General features: G+C 38.5%; 1 protein-coding gene across 2 annotated transcripts in view; it reads right to left on the bottom strand.

Annotated features, from left to right (window-relative positions):
• Positions 1-17,159, bottom strand: part of LRRC28 (leucine rich repeat containing 28) — a 256,470-nt gene that overhangs the window by 86,810 nt on the left and 152,501 nt on the right. The gene's annotated exons all lie outside the window — the stretch shown is intronic.

Below are 17,159 nucleotides of genomic sequence, written 5' to 3'. Positions count from 1 at the left end.
GAGTTCAGCAAGGCTGCTCCTTTATTCACATTTTTTTTTTTTTTGAATTTAGGAGGCTTTGTATTTTTGTATACACTTTTATCTCTTTTTATTGCCCTTAGTCCCCTGTTTTCCTATTTATCCTTTTATTATCTCATATATCAGGTTTCTTTGTTTCAGTATCATTTAACACCCACCTATTACCTATACAATAATATGATGCTTGGTCAATTTTCCTATTTCTTCTCTCCCACTTTAATAGTTGCATTATTTCTACCTTGTTATGATTTACAACATTTGGACATTAGTCTGCCACCTCCATTTTAGTCTTAAATATGTATTTATACATTTTTAAATGCTCACCATCTGCTCTTTTGCTGAAGTTTTCCCACTCATCACTTGGGTGAATGAAGTTCATCCCCTAGTACAGGGATCAGCAAACTTTTTCTGTAAAGGGTCAGGTAGTGAAGATTTTAGGCTTTGTGGGTCGTATGGTCTCTGTTGCAACTACTCAATTCCACTGTTGTGGAGCAAAAGCAGCCCCAGATAATACATTGGTAGGCTATGTTCCAATAAAACTTTACAAAAGTAGGCAGCAGAACATATTTAGTCCATGGGCTAAAGTCTGCTGACCCCTGTTCTAATTAAGAGAGGCTGATGGGTACAGTATTATCTGAGTTCTTGAATGCTGAAAGTTATTTTCCTAAGTCTTCATATCTGAAGGACACCTTGGCTCGGTATAAAATCCTTGGTTCAAACTTTCTTTCATTGAGCTTTTTAAAAATGCTGCTCCATCGTTGCCTTACTTTGTATTCTGCTTTTGAAAAGTCTTGATGTTAGTCTAACTCTTGCCTTTGTAAGTTATTTGATCTTCCTGTCTGGAATCCTTGAGGATCTTATTTTTATCTTTGAAATCTAAGTTTTACCAGGAGATTAATTTTCCAAGGTACCCAGTAAACTGTCAATGTGTAGATTCAGGTCTTCTATTTCTGGGTAGTTTTTTTTTAATAATTCAAAATATTAGTTCTGTTCCCTTGTTGTTTTTCTTTTTTCAGAGAGACTGATCATATGAACAATCTTCCTTCTTTGTCTTCCATTTCCACTACTTTCTATCCTTAGGTCATTTTCATTCTCTTGGTTGTTTTCCTGTTTTTCTTTAATGTCCTTTATTAAAATGTCATTGGAGTCTATTCTCTTTGGGTACCTTATAATTTATTCTTTATAACTGTCTTTTTATTTCTCCCTACTTTTGTCCATTTCTGTTTTTAGGTTTAGAATTTCAGGTTTAAAGTGATTTTTCATATCTTGAAAGCCTTGCTTGAGTTTACTTAGTTTGGTTTAGAGTGTAGGCTTACGGTTTTCTTCTGCTTCTTGTTTTTTTTTTTTTTTTTTTTGGCGGGGGGCGGGTTCCACAGTTGATGTGTATGATTTTTCTCTCCTGATTTTCTACAACGGTTCTCTATGGACTTTACTTTTGTTCACTGTTATGACAGTGAGGTGTTTTGCTGGGCTCCTAGTTCAACGGTACCTTTTTCTGTTGGTCGACCAAAGTCTAGGTATGTTAGCTGGATCCTTGGCTTGTTTCGGTGATGGAGAAAGGACTGTGCTATCTATTTTTGTGTTTTTTTTTTTTTTTTTTTCAGTCTTGAAGGACCTTAAAATTTCCCCTTTTTCTTTTTTCTACTTCGTCATCCAACTGTCCACCAGTACTTCTTCCTTCCCTTTTGTCTTTTTTTTTCCCCCTCAAAAGCTGTATGTTTGGAAGATGCCCCTTTTAAGTTGCACATATCTTTCAAATTACACTGTCCCTTTAATCTGTGTTTGTCCCTTTATGTTGCTCTCCTGGCCCTTTCTACGCACTTGGCCCTTAAATCACATGGACTTCAGAGCTCCCTCCCCTGTATTCCTTGCTCTGATCTGCCTGGTTACTTTTTTAGTTTTTTCAGATTTAGGACGTGCATTAGTTTTCCATTGCTGCGTAACAAACTTAGTGGCTTAAAACAACAAACATTAACTATCTCACAGTTTTTGTGGTCAGGAGTCCAGGCATGCTTAACTGTGTCCTCTGCTCAGGGCGTCATAAGGCTGACATCAAGGTGTCAGCCAGGCTGCATTCCTTTCTGGAGCCCAGGGTCCTCTTTCAAGGTCATGTGGTCGTTGGCAGAATTCAGTTCCCGTGGCTATTAGACTGAGGTCCCCAAAATTTCTTGCCACATGGCTCTTGCTATGTGCTGTCTGACCTCTTTAAAGTGACGGCTGACCTCTTTAAGCCTCATCAAGGGAATAACTATCCCATCATTTCTGCAAAATTCTATTGGCTAGAAACAAGTCACAAGTTTCACCTGTACTCAAGGGAGAAGGGATTATACAAGGGTATGACCAGTGGAAAGCATCTTAGAATTCTGCCTACCACAGCATGGATTTAATCTTTCTGATGATCTTTCCAAACCACACTTAGTCCTCCTTAGTGTTTCTTGGTCTGCCTTAGCCTGTTGCAAGGCCTTCTGCCAGAGCAAGGCTGAAACAGGAGTGTGAGGAACCATGTACTGGGATTCGTCGATATTTTTCCTTTTATTCAATTATTTTGCACTTTCAGCATTCTCGACCTGAGGGCATGGTTTTCTGTAGAATTTTCGTAGTTGTGAATTTAGTCTGAAGTGTTTTTGGAGTATATTTTGGCAGATTAATTACTACATAGCTGTCATACTGTCCAGCTAAGCAGTAGTCTCCTGCAGACATCTTGACTGCAACCTTGTAAGAGACTGATCAGACCCACGTGGCTAAGTCACTCCTTGATTCCTTACTCTCAAAATATGTGTGAGATAATAAATGCTTGTTAACTTAAGTTGCTAAGTTTTGGGTAATGTACTATGCAGCAACAGATAGCTAATTTACCCATGTAGCCATTCAAAGGTACAGGATATAAGTCAGTCAGATAATCTTAGAAAGTGTGCTACTTATACATATCATAGCATTTACAAGAGGGTCTCTTTACCTCAGAATAATAAGACCAGAGGAGGACCAAAGTTTCATACTGAATTATGGAAAAAAAAAAAAAAATGTAAAGTTGTGGAAATTAGTTTAACTTTTATTTAATAGGATTTAGGTTAAAACTGAAACTATAATTCTTAGAAGAAACAAAGAAGGACCCAAAAGTTGATTTGGGCCAAGAATGCTTTCAATAAAAAAATTTTGACAGCATGATACAATACTCTTTACTTCACCTTTGACTTTAGGAGCACACTCATAAAAAGAATCAAAGCCTTCATCAATGTTCTCTAGGGAGGGCACAGCGTCAGGTTTACTGAGGTATAATTTACAGATGATAAAATCCATCCTTTTAAGGTGTACAGTTCTTTGAAATTTGGTAACCATATGTAGTCTGTAATCATCATCACAATTTCAATTCTCTTCGTTGAAATTTATCTCATCCTTGTCTTTTCTCTCATCTTTAACTGGTAACTGGTCTTATTCTATCACACCATCTGGCAATGGCTTTGCATGTGATTTCTGCAGTTCTTCACCCTCACTTTCACGAAATACTCTACCTTTTAAAGATTTGTTCACCTACAATCAACACACTGTAAACAAAGTGATCTTTTAAGGAGTCAATCAGATTGTGTCACTGCCCTGCAGAAGACCCTCCAATGGCTTCTTATCAGACGTAAAAGAAAATCCTACCCCTTATCAAGGGGCTTTGTGATCAGATCTCTGCCTCACACTCAAATGGTGTTTCCTACTACACATGCTCCAAGACACCGTCATCCTTGCTGTTTCCTAAACGTGTTGCCCTGTTCCTGCCTGAGCCTCTGCATGCAGTTTTCTCGCCTGAAGTCCTCTTCCTGCAGATACTTCCATGGCCTGCCCCCTCACACCAGTCAGGCCTCTACTCAAAAGCCAGCTCCTTTGAGAAACTTTTCCTAAATACCCTATCTAAAATAGGAAACCCTATATTCTCCTATTATTCTCAGACCCCTTACTCTGCTTATTTTTTTTGATACACCCATCGATATGACATATTTATTTGTTTATTGTCTCCCTCACAAAAATTTAACTGCGAGCTGAAACCTTGGTCTATCTTGTTTATAACTAATCTTCAGCATCCACGTGAGTGACTACCATATAATAGCTGCTCAATAAATACTTCTTGAACAACAAATTTTAGTATTCTAAGAAGGCTGTATTGTTGGACGTTTAAAAAAAAACCCAGGAAAGAATGATAAAGACATCAAAGAGATGAGCAGAGATTAGAGGTCTGTCACTAGGCAAGAAAGGAGGAACGTTTGATTGAGAATTAATTTGACCGAAGTCAAACAAAGAAGTGGCAACTCTTGGGGCCACTGGCTGGAAAGGCCATCTCCTGGGAAGTTATTCAATGTTATGGGATGTATATGAGTCAGATTACTTGAAAGTACACTGCTTGTACATAAATACAATTACAAGGGGTCTGTATTGGTCAGGTCACTGGTGGGTATTTTTTCAATGATTTTTTTCTTCCCCATATAATCTTCCTAGGACTCGAATAATGAATACAGCAAGATAAGTGACCCCACACCGACGTTTCTTTAACAAGTGATTACTCCATCTTCTAATCACTGCACACCGTATGAGACTGTTGGACAGGTTATTTTGCAGCACAGCTTATATTTTCATTAATAAATGCCCTCATAGGGTTTATTCAATGCTTACAAACATAAGGCCCCGTGCCAGGAGCTGAGGATAAAGAAAAACAGTCCTTGTCTTTATTTGATGATTTTTATGAGAGGAACTCTTAGTGGCTTTGGAAACCATATATGGAAAAGGGATTCAGTACCATGTAATTCACCCAAAGATCTGAGGTTTTAAAAGACAAGGCCAAATTTCATCAGAGGGCTAAATGCTAGATTGTACAATGCTGGCAAAATTCAGACCCAAAACACTTTGGAGAAAAGGGCCTGATTTTGAGGAAAAAAAAAAGAAATCCAAAGTCTGCTGATCCAGAGATAGCTAGCCCTAACTAAGGAGTGAGGGCTGAAAAGTCTTATTGCTATGGCAAAGAAGGCTGCCTGTAAGGAGAAGAACCTGCTCAATAAAAGCTAGCTTGGGTTAGAACTGCTTCAAAAGACAGAATCAGTTTCTGCGTCCAGGCCAAAGGTCAAGTGACCAATAGCCCAAAGCTCCTGACCTTGACTGGTCTAAATGGTGATCCTGCTCCTGGGGATGAAAATAAAAGAAAGGTTTAAATACTGACACTTCAGGGGGTAGAATCAGCCGTAGGTGTAGTATTAAAACTTGTTTAATTATTGTGAAAGTGAAAATCTGTAGTTTTTTCTTTTTTTAAAAAACACTTAACCAATCATTCTACCCACTGCCATCAAGTCAATTCCAACTCACAGCAACCCTATAGAATGGAGTAAACCTGTCCCACAGGGTTTCCAAGGTTGCAAACCTTTAGGGAAGCAGACTGCCACATTTTTCTCCCGTGGAGCAGCTAATGGGTTTGAATTGCCATCCTTCTGGTTAGCAGCCAAGTGCTTTAACCACTGCGTCACCAGGGCTCCTTAACCAACCATTAGAACCCTGCATTTAGTGAACTGGATAAGCCTCTTCTTATAAAACCCACTGTTGGTAATGTGATCAGATTTCCCCGTTACTCAGCCTGTTCTGACAGTGGAGTGGAGAGCAGATGAGAGGAGACGACCCTGGAAACAGGAAGACAGGGAGGCCCAGCGGTCATTCAGGTAAAAAAGAAAATAAAAAGAGGGCATAAATTTAGATGGTAGGAGAGGGGATAGACAGACACAACAGATAGTAAAGAGAATTGACAGGGCTTCTCTCCCCAGTAAATTTCACTAATTAATAAATAAAGAAGCAGTCTTTACCTTCTAATGATACCAGCCAAGGTTGGGTGAAACATTAAACTCAGCTGCCAGTGTAATTTGCTGTGGTGGACTGACTCCAAGGTGCCCCATGGTATCTGCGTCCTCGTGCTGACATTCTTGTATAATCCCCTGCCCGTGAGTTCAAGGCAGGACCTAGGACTTCACGTGCTTCAAACCAATAGAATGGTTATGGAATGAGACATTCTTGCTATGATTCTTGCTAGTAGACTCATTCTAGAGTCAGTCTGTGTCTGTCTCTCTCTCCATTGCTAACTTTGAAGAAACAACCTGTGTCAAATCCTACGGCCACAGCAAATGAATTTTGCCAGCAACCTGAAGGAACCTGGAGGTAGAATGACTCATTATAAACCCATCCCTATAAGCAGAACATATTGTAAGTGGATCTTAGGGATTGCCTTTAATTACAAAAGAAAGCCTTACAGAAGTCTACCATAACTAAGCCCAAACTCAAAAGAAAGAGAAGGAAAGTTTCTCAAATAATCAATCCCTTGGAGAAGGATGGAAACCCTGCTGGCATAGTGGTTAAGTGCTATAGCTGCTAACCAAAAGGTCGGCAGTTCGAGTCCACCAGGCACTCCTTGGAAACTTTATGGGTCCTATAGGGTCAATATGAGTCAGAATCGACTCCACAGCAATGTATTTGATATTTTTTTTGGAGAAGGATGCATGCTAAGTCTCATAGCCCTATCAACAAACAACAAAAACCCACATAATTAGAACATCAGATCCACAACGCACTTTAACCACTTGAGAAACATGTACTGATCCCCAAGGAATGTGGGGAGCCCTGTCTTGACAGGAATCACTGCATTGATGGGAAATGTCGGTTTGAAATGTTGTGGAGTTGATCACTTCAAACGAAACTGGTGTTTTTTGTCTCAAGGTGGATTTCCACGTTGCTGCCATGGGGTAATTTTTTTTTTTTTTTTGACAATTTTTTATATTATCTTGGGAACCTTTTCATATCAGAATATAAACATTTGCCTCATTCTTTTTATTGTGGCATAACCCATAATGTGTACACATACACATACACACCCACATACTATAATTTACAGAATTATTTTTCTGTTGATGGCCACTTACATGATTTCCAATAGTAAGTGTCTGCCACGGTGCAGTTCTATCGGAGCTCAACAGTTTAGTCCTAATACTTTGCTTTAAACTTCAAGTTGATACAAGTTTGCATATTATAGAAATTAAAGGGTTGTTTTAAAGAGAAACCTTAGAAGTATTTATATTCAAAAGAATAACTAAAATATTTCTGCTGCTTGAGACCACTTAATGTCAGTTATAAATGACGCCAGTTACTATTAAACTGTAATAAAAATAAAAGAACTACAAAAACAAGAAAAAGCAGACAAGGCAACTGTAGAATTATATATAAATATTGACATTTTTTCTTCCTATGCTAGCTAAGCTTAGAGAATGTTAGACGGTATTAGCAAAACCAACATTTGAAAATTGAACAAACTTTAAAATCCAGTAATCATTTAGGCTCATTGCCTTGTTACCCTGTTACACCATGCTTATTAACAAGCTGAGATAAAACATGCTGGAAAAAATGTACCACCCAAGACTGCACTGATTGGCAATCACTGTGACTGCAAATAAAAATCAACCCTTGAGAAGCATTTCTACAACGCACAGAATACCCAGTCAAAGCATTTCTGACGCTTACTTTCTTCCTTTTGCTTGTCTAAGTGTTTTATCTGATTACCACCATCTTACACACTTTCATTGCTTAAAGCATTCTAAACTCCTTATTCTTCTTCTTAACATCATGAAATTTTTACATTAGAAATATAAACGTACCTATTTGCTTATTCTCTAGAACAGAATTAGTGAAAATGAAACATCAACCTCAGACAAAATCACCGCATTGCCCTATGTCCATATATAAAGCTCCAAAAGGGAAAACAAACATCTGGGACCAGAAGGGAAAAAAACATAGGTTCCAGAAGAGAATAAGTGTGTCGTTAAAGCAAGGCGCAAACATGCAAAAAAATAAAGGAAAGGCATTAATCCAAAGAAGTGTGTCCCTGACAGGTTAGCACAACGTGGGGGATAAGAGCGTGTATGTGTCTGTTCTTTCACTGAACAGCCATGTGAGCAGAGCCTTCGTTTGTACATGATCCCTTCTGCTTCACCAGGTTCTTAGGATAACTGAGTGTGAAAGTAATCTCCGAAATTTAAATCACTGTACAATATGTTCCTTTGATCATCAGAATATATAATTAACAAAATATTATATAAAACTGCTTTAGTAAACATACATAGAACTACTAATGTAAACCCCATAAAAAAAAAAAAATGTAAACCCCATAGATGGGAAAAAAGCAGATAGAGTTATCAGAATCCACTTTCAGTGAAAAGTCCTCAAATTTATCCTAAGAATTCCTATTCTAAATTTCTTTACTACTCTTCTGAAGTTCTCTGATATTCATAGAAATCCTTTAATCACAAATGGAAATTTGCAGACTTTAAAGGAGAAAATGTAGCATATAGAAAGCTTTGGCAATTTTTTAAAAAGTAAAACTACATTGATATAATACAAATGAGCTCTGGTCTCAAGTTTGCCTCTCAGAGCCCCTAAGGGGCTTAAGGAAAGCCAACGAGAGATTCTTTATTTGAGTTTATGCAGTGTTGAGGAGTAAAGTATGCTAATTAAGGAAGCAAGAGCACAGACCTAGAGTCAGGCAATCTGGGTTTAAATAGTGGTTCTGCCACTTATTGTGTGGCCTCAGTTTTCTCATCAGTAAAATGGGGAAAACAATGCTGTCTCTTAAGTTTGATGAGAATTATTAACACAATTAATAAATTATCAAGCTGAATTCTGGACTTACAGCCTTCTCCAATATACTGCAGTTATCATTATTCATTATTATTAAGGGACACATCTGGGAGTATGGTCTAAAGTAGAAGGCCAATTAACAGAGAAATTCTCTTTGGCATGCAGAAGATGTCACTAGCACTTTTCTATGCTTTAATTGCACCTGTATTCAAATCTATTATATATTGGCCGGTATAACACCACATGGACATGAGTATTTCGTATACATGCAAACTTTTCAAGTATCACAATCTGCCATCTAGAGCAAGAAAAAGCAGTACTGACCTCACATGGTGTCAAGTGGGCTTTGAAGTCAGATGGAACTGGGTCTGATTTCTGGCTGTACCACTTTCTAAAGCTTCGTGACCCAGGAGACATTAAACACTCTGAATCTGTTTCCTCCTCTGTAAAATGGAGATACTAATACCTATCTCATAGACTTGTTATGAAGACTGAATACTGTGAATGATGCCAAGTTTGATTCCTGGCATAATAAGTGGTGCTCAGTACCTCTTAGTCTTTTACTTCCCTCTTATGAATATAAAGAGAAGACCACAACACAGACTGTAGAGTTATAAAAAGGGAATCAGGCAACTCCATTGTTTTAGCTGACACAGCACAGCCTGCTGGAGAGGCTGAGATGCCTCAAGGTTAGGCAAGGTCACAGGCAGTGAGAGTGGTGTGTGACAGCTTCACAACAGCCTGCTCTCGGCCAGAAAGTTGTCTATAGCAAAAGCTAAAACACAATGGAATGGCATTTTTAATCATGATGAGGCTAAAAAATTAGTATTTCTGGATGAAGAAGCTTTGAGATACTTCTTAGATTCTTAAAACAGAAACTTGACTCAATCATCAACTTTGGAAGAGACCATTCATCTACTAAATAATGAGGTGGTTTGCTTTCTTTCTTCTATTAGTTTTAATGTATCAATACCTTGTAATAAATATATCATGAGATAATGTTTTTTAAAATTCTTGTGTAAAAAAAGCTCAGCACACGAACTTTAAAAAGCAAAGAAGGGCCCAAGATGGTGGCTTAGTCACATACACCATGCAAAGAATGGAGAAACCAAGTGAAAAAGAGAGATGACAATCTGGGAACCCAGAACAGCAAACGGAAGGATGAAGAATTAGATCGAACACTGAAGGGAAGGAGAAACTGAATGAAAACAGAGAACAAGGAGACTCACAAGCTGTAGGTGCCCTGCTAGGCGGCCTGTCACAGTGTGGACATCTTGAGACAAAGCAAGCAGCATTTCCAGGTGAGAAGCACAGGAAGGCAACATCCTGGAATTCCCAAGAGGAGACAGAGATACTGTGTAGACAAACCCGGAGTGAAGCAAGGTGAGCAGAACATGAACTAGATCTAAGTAGGGAAAATGCAGGAAGGCGGTTGAGAGCCCTAGGGATCCAGGCAACCACAGAGCAGGGTGGGAGCCAGGAAAACAGGGACAGAACTACTTACCAGCAGTGGCCCCTGATCAACTGGGCAGGTGGAGCTGGCACAGTGGCGTATCCTTGGAGTGGCAGCTAGAGATGTCCCAACTATCGGGACTCTAGACAGCCCACCTCCTCACGTTTGGCCAGGGCTGGGTCCTAATCGCTGGCTGCACTCTAGGGGAATACCCCAGTGTTCATGCCAGACTAGGGGAACATGCTCTCCCCCACCTCCCCCCAGTCATCAGGGGTGGACCCTCCTTTCCTCCTGGCCCCACTTGGTGATCAATGGCATATACTTCCGCGCCACTGGATCTGTGACCGGAGACTTGTGCCTACTCTGACCATATCTGCACCACTCCTACTTCCCAGTGATCTGTGGCGCACACTCCCGTGCCGCTGACCTGCGACTGGAGGCCTGTGCCTACTCCACTCACCCCCGAGCCCTCTGCCTGCCTGGCGATCACTGGCGTGAGCACCCATCACCAGACCAGTGACCAGAAGCAAAAGACTCCACCGTCCTTTGCACCTGCTGCCCCTCCCGCCTGGCAACCAGTGGTGCAAGTTCCCATGCCACCCATCTGGTGACCCATGACCTGTGCGCCCCCACCCCAACCACCTAGGAACTGGCAGTACACACATATTATGCCCAACTCAGGGACTGGTGGAAACACTCCCTGCACTCACGCTCCAGTGACTAGCCAGACAGACACATCATGTCATCAGCAATGCCAGTCACATCCTGACAGGCACCATCTGCACCTCTGCCAAAGGATGAGCAGGAGATTCTAGTGCCCTCGTGAAATGTTTGCCTGGCAGCAACTTCACACAGTCCATACCCAAACAATTCCTGCAGGTTGTCTGCACTTCCACAAAAACCCCTTGATACCCTACCTCCTACTGAGAAGTCAATCTGTGCATGCACAGCAGGCCTACTCCATCCATTTGGGTAGCACTCTCTCACGGCAGATGCACAGACATCCTGCTCTGAGCTCCAGAGAACTAACTAATTGCTAACCCAGAAGGTCCCATAAGGGCTGTGGAACGACCTGACTGTTCAACACTTGTCACTCATTATCAGGGGAAGAACCTGCTCTCCCACCTCCATTCAATCTGGTAAGACATACAACCCTAACCACAGAGGACTCGCACGTGGGTGACAGCCACCATATCTGCTAGTGAGGGGAAATCACGCCCAGCTAACAGATGCCACCAAAGTCACACAGAGATCAGAACCACAAAAAATAAATACATAAAATAATACAAAAGAAGAAAAGCATTCTAAAGAGAAAGAGAAGAAGCAAAATTCTGGATACATCGAAACAAATTAAAAAAATTAGCACAAAACATACATATAATCAATAAAAACATAAATAAATTTATGCCTTAATGCCTTGAACATGGCAGAGAATAACAAATCATATGAAGAAATAGGGTAAGATGGCTTTAACAAGTGAGCAAAATAAAGGGGCAGAAAACTTTCCTGTGGAAGAGATGGTAATAGAGCTACCTGATAAGGAATTCAAAAGATTTATATACAGGATTTCCAAAGAGATCAAGGAAAACAGAGACAAAGCCCTAGGAGAATTCAGGAAAACAATACAAGAACAAAATGACAAAATAAACAATTAAGCAATACAAAAACAACAACTAGAAATGTAGATTAACAAAATATCAGAAACAGCTCAATGAAAGGACACTGAAACAGAATTGAATCAATGGAAGAAAGAATCAGCAAAATAGAGGCAAATTCCTAAATGCTAATTTTTTCAGGAACAACCAGAAAAAAGAATGAAGGAAAATGAAGAAACCCTAAGAGAAATAATTTATGTGTAATAGGAATTCCAGAAGGGGGATTTTTTTCCCAAAAAAGCACAGAATTTTTGAAGAATTTATTAGCAGAAAATTTTCCTAATATAATGAAAGATGAGAAGGTTTCCACTCAAGAAGCTCAACAAACCCCATACAGGATAGATCCCAAAAGAAAGTCACCAAGACATATCATAATCAAAACTTCCAAAACCAAAGACAAAGAAAGAATTCTGAAAGCAGCTTGTGAAAAATGAAACATCACCTCCAAAGGGGCACCAATAAGACTAAGCGCTTATTTCTCAGTAGAAACCACGCAGGCAAGAAAGCAATTGGATGACATATATAAAACCCTGAAAGAAAAGAACTGACAACGAAGAATCATATATTCAGCAAAACTGTTTTTCAAATATGATGGTGAAACTAGGACATTCCCAGAAAAACAGAAATTAAGAGAATTTGTAAAAACCAGATTAATCTTATAAGAAATATTAAAGGAAATCCTTCATACAGAGAACAAATGACATCAGGCAGCAACCTGAGAATAAGACACACGATATTATCATCCAGATACAGAATTCACAAATGTAAAATAAAGCTGCAAGACTGAAAACAGGGAACCAGAAATGTCAATATGTAAACAACGAAAACTTCAAAACGCAAGGGGTGAAAAATGGTACAGTTATAGAACTTCCACATGGAAAGGAAGTAAAGGGGATATCAAAATATAGCAGACTGTTTTAAACTTAGGAAGATGAAGGTAAATTTCAGAGTAACCACAAAGAAAATTAATAAATCTACTCACACAAAATCAACAACAACAAAGGATATCAAAAGAAAATTCATAAACAAAAAGAACTCAGCACAGAAAATTAAGCGGAATAAAGAAACCGTTAACACCACCAAAAAAAGCATAACAAAATTGGCAGCAGTAAATTCATACCTACTGATAATCACACTGAATGTAAAGGGTTTAAATATACCACTCAAGAGACACAGAGTGGCAGAATGGATAAAAAAACATGACCCATCAATATGCTGCCTATGAGGGACACACCTTAGATACAAAGACATATATAGCTTAAAAAAATCAAAGAATAGAAAAAAATATATCAAGCAAACAGTAACCAAAAGAGAGCAGGTGTGCCAATAATAATCTCTAATAAAGTAGACTTTAAGTCAAAATCCATTAAAAAAGACAAAGTATTATATAATGATTTAAGGGTCAATCCACCAAGAAGATATAACCATGATAAATATCTAAGCAGCCAATGACAAAGCTCCAAAATACGTACAACAAATCCTAACAGAATTGAAAAGAGAAAAAGGAAGGTCTACAATAATAGTAGGAGACTTTAACATACCACTTTTGATGACGGACGGGACAACTAGAAAGAAACTCAATAAAGAAACAGAAGATTTAAATAACACAATCAACCAACTCGATCTCACAGGCATATATACATCACCCAACAGCGGAATACTACATGTTCTTCTCCAGTGCACATACATCATTCTCCAGAACAGACCATACTTTAGGCCACAAAGCACTGAAATAGTACATAGCGTCTTCTCTGATCGTAATGCTATAAAACTAGAAATCAATAACTGAAAGAACAAGGAAAAAAAATGAATATATGGAAACAGAATAACACCTCACTTAAAAACTGTTGAGTAGTTGAAGAAATTAAAAATGAAATTAAAAAATTCTTAGACTCAAAATGAGAATGAGGGCACACAACATACAAAAACCCTTGGGACACAGCAAAAGCAGTATTCAGAGAAGAATTTATAACAATAAATGCACACATCAAAAAAGAAGAAAGGGCCAAAATCAATAGTTTAACCACACAATTCAAAAAAAATAGAAAAGGAGCAGCAAAAAAACGTCCATAGTCACCAGAAAAAAGGAAATAATAAAAATCAAAGCAGAAATAAATAGAAAACAGAAAAACAACTATAAGAATCAACAAGACTAGAGGTTGGTTCTTGAGAGGATCAATAAAATTGACAAACCACTGGCCAAATTGACAAAGGAAAAAAAAATGAGAAGACGTAAATAAAAAATAAGAAATGAGACAAGAGAGATTACAACGGACCCAACTGAGATAAAAAGGATCTTAACAGAATATTACAAAAAACTGTACTCCAAAAAATTCGAGGATGGCGCAGGATAGGGCAGCGTTTTGTACTGTTGTATGTAAGGTTGCTATGAATCGGGATCAACTCAATGGAACCTAACAACAACAGAAGAAATGGACAAATTTCTAGAAACACACTACCTACTTAAACTAACACAAATAATAGAGGTAGAAAATTTGAACAGACCCACAACAAAAGAAAAAATTGAAGCTGTCATTAAAAAAACTCGTAACAAGAACAGAAAAAGCCCTGGCCCAGATAACATCACTGGAGAATTCTACCAAACATTCACAGAAGAGTTGACACCAATTCTACTCAAAGTATTCCAGAGCGTAGAAAAGTAAGGAATACTTCCTAATTTATTCTATGAAGCCAGAATAACCCTGATACCAGAGCCAAGGAAAGACACCACTAAAAAAGAAAATTACAGACCAACATCCCTCACAAATATAAACGCAAAAATCTCGACAAAATTCTAGCCAACAGAATTCAACAGCATATCAAAAAAAATAAGGCATCATGAGCCACTGGATTCACATCAGGATGCGAGGATGGCTCAATATTGGAAAGTCAACATAACTCACCACATAAATGAAACAAAGAAAAGGAAAAACACATCATCTCAATCGATGCGGAAAAGGCATCTGATAAAATCCAACACCTCTTCCTGATAAAAACTCTCAGCAAAATAGGCACAGAAGGGAAATTTTTCAACACAATTTTTTTTTTTATGCAAAATCAACAGCCAACATTATTCTCAACAGAGAAAGACTGAGCGGATTCCCGTTGAGAATGGTAATGAGACACGGATACCCTTAATCACCACTCTTACTTGATGTTGTACTTGAAGTCCTAGCTAGAGCAATAAGGTAAGAAAGGGTATTCAGATTGGAAAGGAAAAACTAAAACTATCCTTATTCACAGATAACATGATCCTACACATGGAATATCCCAGAGACTCCACAAGAAAGTTACTGGAACTAATAGCAGGGTTCAGCAAAGTAGCAGGGTACAAGATCAACACACGAAAATCAGTTAGGTTCCTCTGCACTAACAAGGAGTACTCTGAAAAGGAAATCAAGAAATCAATACCGTTTACAATAGTCACTGAAAGGATAAAATACCTAGGAATAAACCTAACCAAGGATGTAAAAGATGTATACAAAGAAAACTATAAAAAATTACCATGAGAAACTGAAAGAGAGCTACATAAATGGAAAAACATTCCACGTGCATGGATTAGAAGACTTAATATTGTGAAAATGTCCATATTACCAAAAGTGATCTATAGATATAATACACTCTCGATCCATATCCTAATAACATTCTTTAATGAAATGAAAAAACTAATGTCCAACTTCACATGGGAAGGAAGGAGGCCCCAAACAGCTAAAGCAATACTGAAGAAGAACAAAGTAGGAGACTTACACTTCCCAATCTCAAAATTTATTATACAGCCATGTTAATCAAAACAGCCTGATACTGGTTCAATGGCAGACACACAGACCAATGAAATAGTCCTGAGAACCCAGAAGTCAAGCCATCTACGGGAGCTAATCTTCAACAAAGAATCAAAGTCTATTCAATGGGGAAGAAACAGTCTCTTTAACAAACGGTGCTGGCAAAACTGGGTATCCGTATGCATAAAAATGAATCAGGATCAGCACTTCACATCACACACAAAAACTAACTCAAAATGGATCAAAGCTCTAAGTGTTAAGGCTAAAACTATCAAGCTCCTGGAAGATAACATAGGGTCCAAACAACATGAACAGTCTATCAAACAAAACTAAAAATGCACAAAGAACAGAAGATGAATTAGGTAACTGGGACCTCCTAAAAATTATATACTTAACGCTCATCAACAGATTTTACCAAAAGAGTAAAAAGAGAACCTATAGACTGGGAAAAAAATCTCTGGCAACAGCATACTGATAAGGTCGAATCTCTAAAATACATGAAAAACTTCAACAACAAAAAGACGTACAGTAAAATTAAAAAATGGGCAAAGGACACGAACAGACACTTCATCAAAGAGGACATTCAGGCAGCCAACAAATACATGAAAAGACGCTCCTGATCATTAGCCATTAAAACCAAAAAAATCCAAACCTTTCGTAGTCAAGCTGATTCCGACTCATAACAACCCTACAGGACAGTAGAACTGCCCCCTAGGGTTTTCAAGGAGTGGCTGGTGGATTTGAACTACTGACCTTTTGGTTAGCAGATGAGCCCTTAATCACCACTATGCCACCAGGGCTCCTAGCCATTAGAGAGATGCAAATCAAAACTACAATGAGATATAATCTCATCCCTGCAAAAATGGCCATGATCAAAAAAACAGAAAACAAATGCTGGTGAGGTTCTGGGGGGATTGGAACTCTTATACATTGCTGGTGGGATTGGAAAATGCTATAACCACTATGGAAACCAGTATGGCACCTCCTCAAAAAGCTAAAAATAGGAAAACCTTATGATCCAACAATCTCACTCCTACGTATGTATCTTAGAGATATAAGAGCACTGACATGAACAGACATATGCACACCTATGTTCACTGCAGCATTATTCACAACAGCAAAAAGATGGACACAATCTAAGCGCCCACCAATGAATGAATGGATAAACAAATCATAGTACATACATACAACGGAATACTATGCAACTATAAAGAAGAATGAGGGGTCTGTGAAACATAACATGGATGCATCTGGAGGACATTATGCTGACTGAAATAAGCCAATCACAAAAAGACAAATATTGTATGGCCCCACTATTATAAAAAGTCAGGACTAGAAATACACACAGAAAGCAAAATTCTTTGATGGTTACCAGGGATGGGAAGGAGAGGGAGGGGGAGTCACTTTCGAGATAGTAGACACTTGTGATTCTTGGTGGTGGAAAAGGCAATTCCAAATATGGGTGAAGTCAGCATAACTTGACCAAAGTAAATAAAGACATTAAAAAGTACACGAGAAAAAGGATAATTTCAGTAAATGCTGTAACATATACAATTTTGCAACAACAGTAAAAACAATCAAAAAATGTGTGTGGTTATGTGGTTGTGTAGGTAGATA

The sequence above is a fragment of the Elephas maximus genome, chromosome 13 (assembly GCF_024166365.1).
Source record: "Elephas maximus indicus isolate mEleMax1 chromosome 13, mEleMax1 primary haplotype, whole genome shotgun sequence".
Taxonomy (NCBI): domain Eukaryota; kingdom Metazoa; phylum Chordata; class Mammalia; order Proboscidea; family Elephantidae; genus Elephas; species Elephas maximus.
Note: the sequence above shows the minus strand (reverse complement) of the source record. Positions and strands in the feature narration are given on the sequence as shown.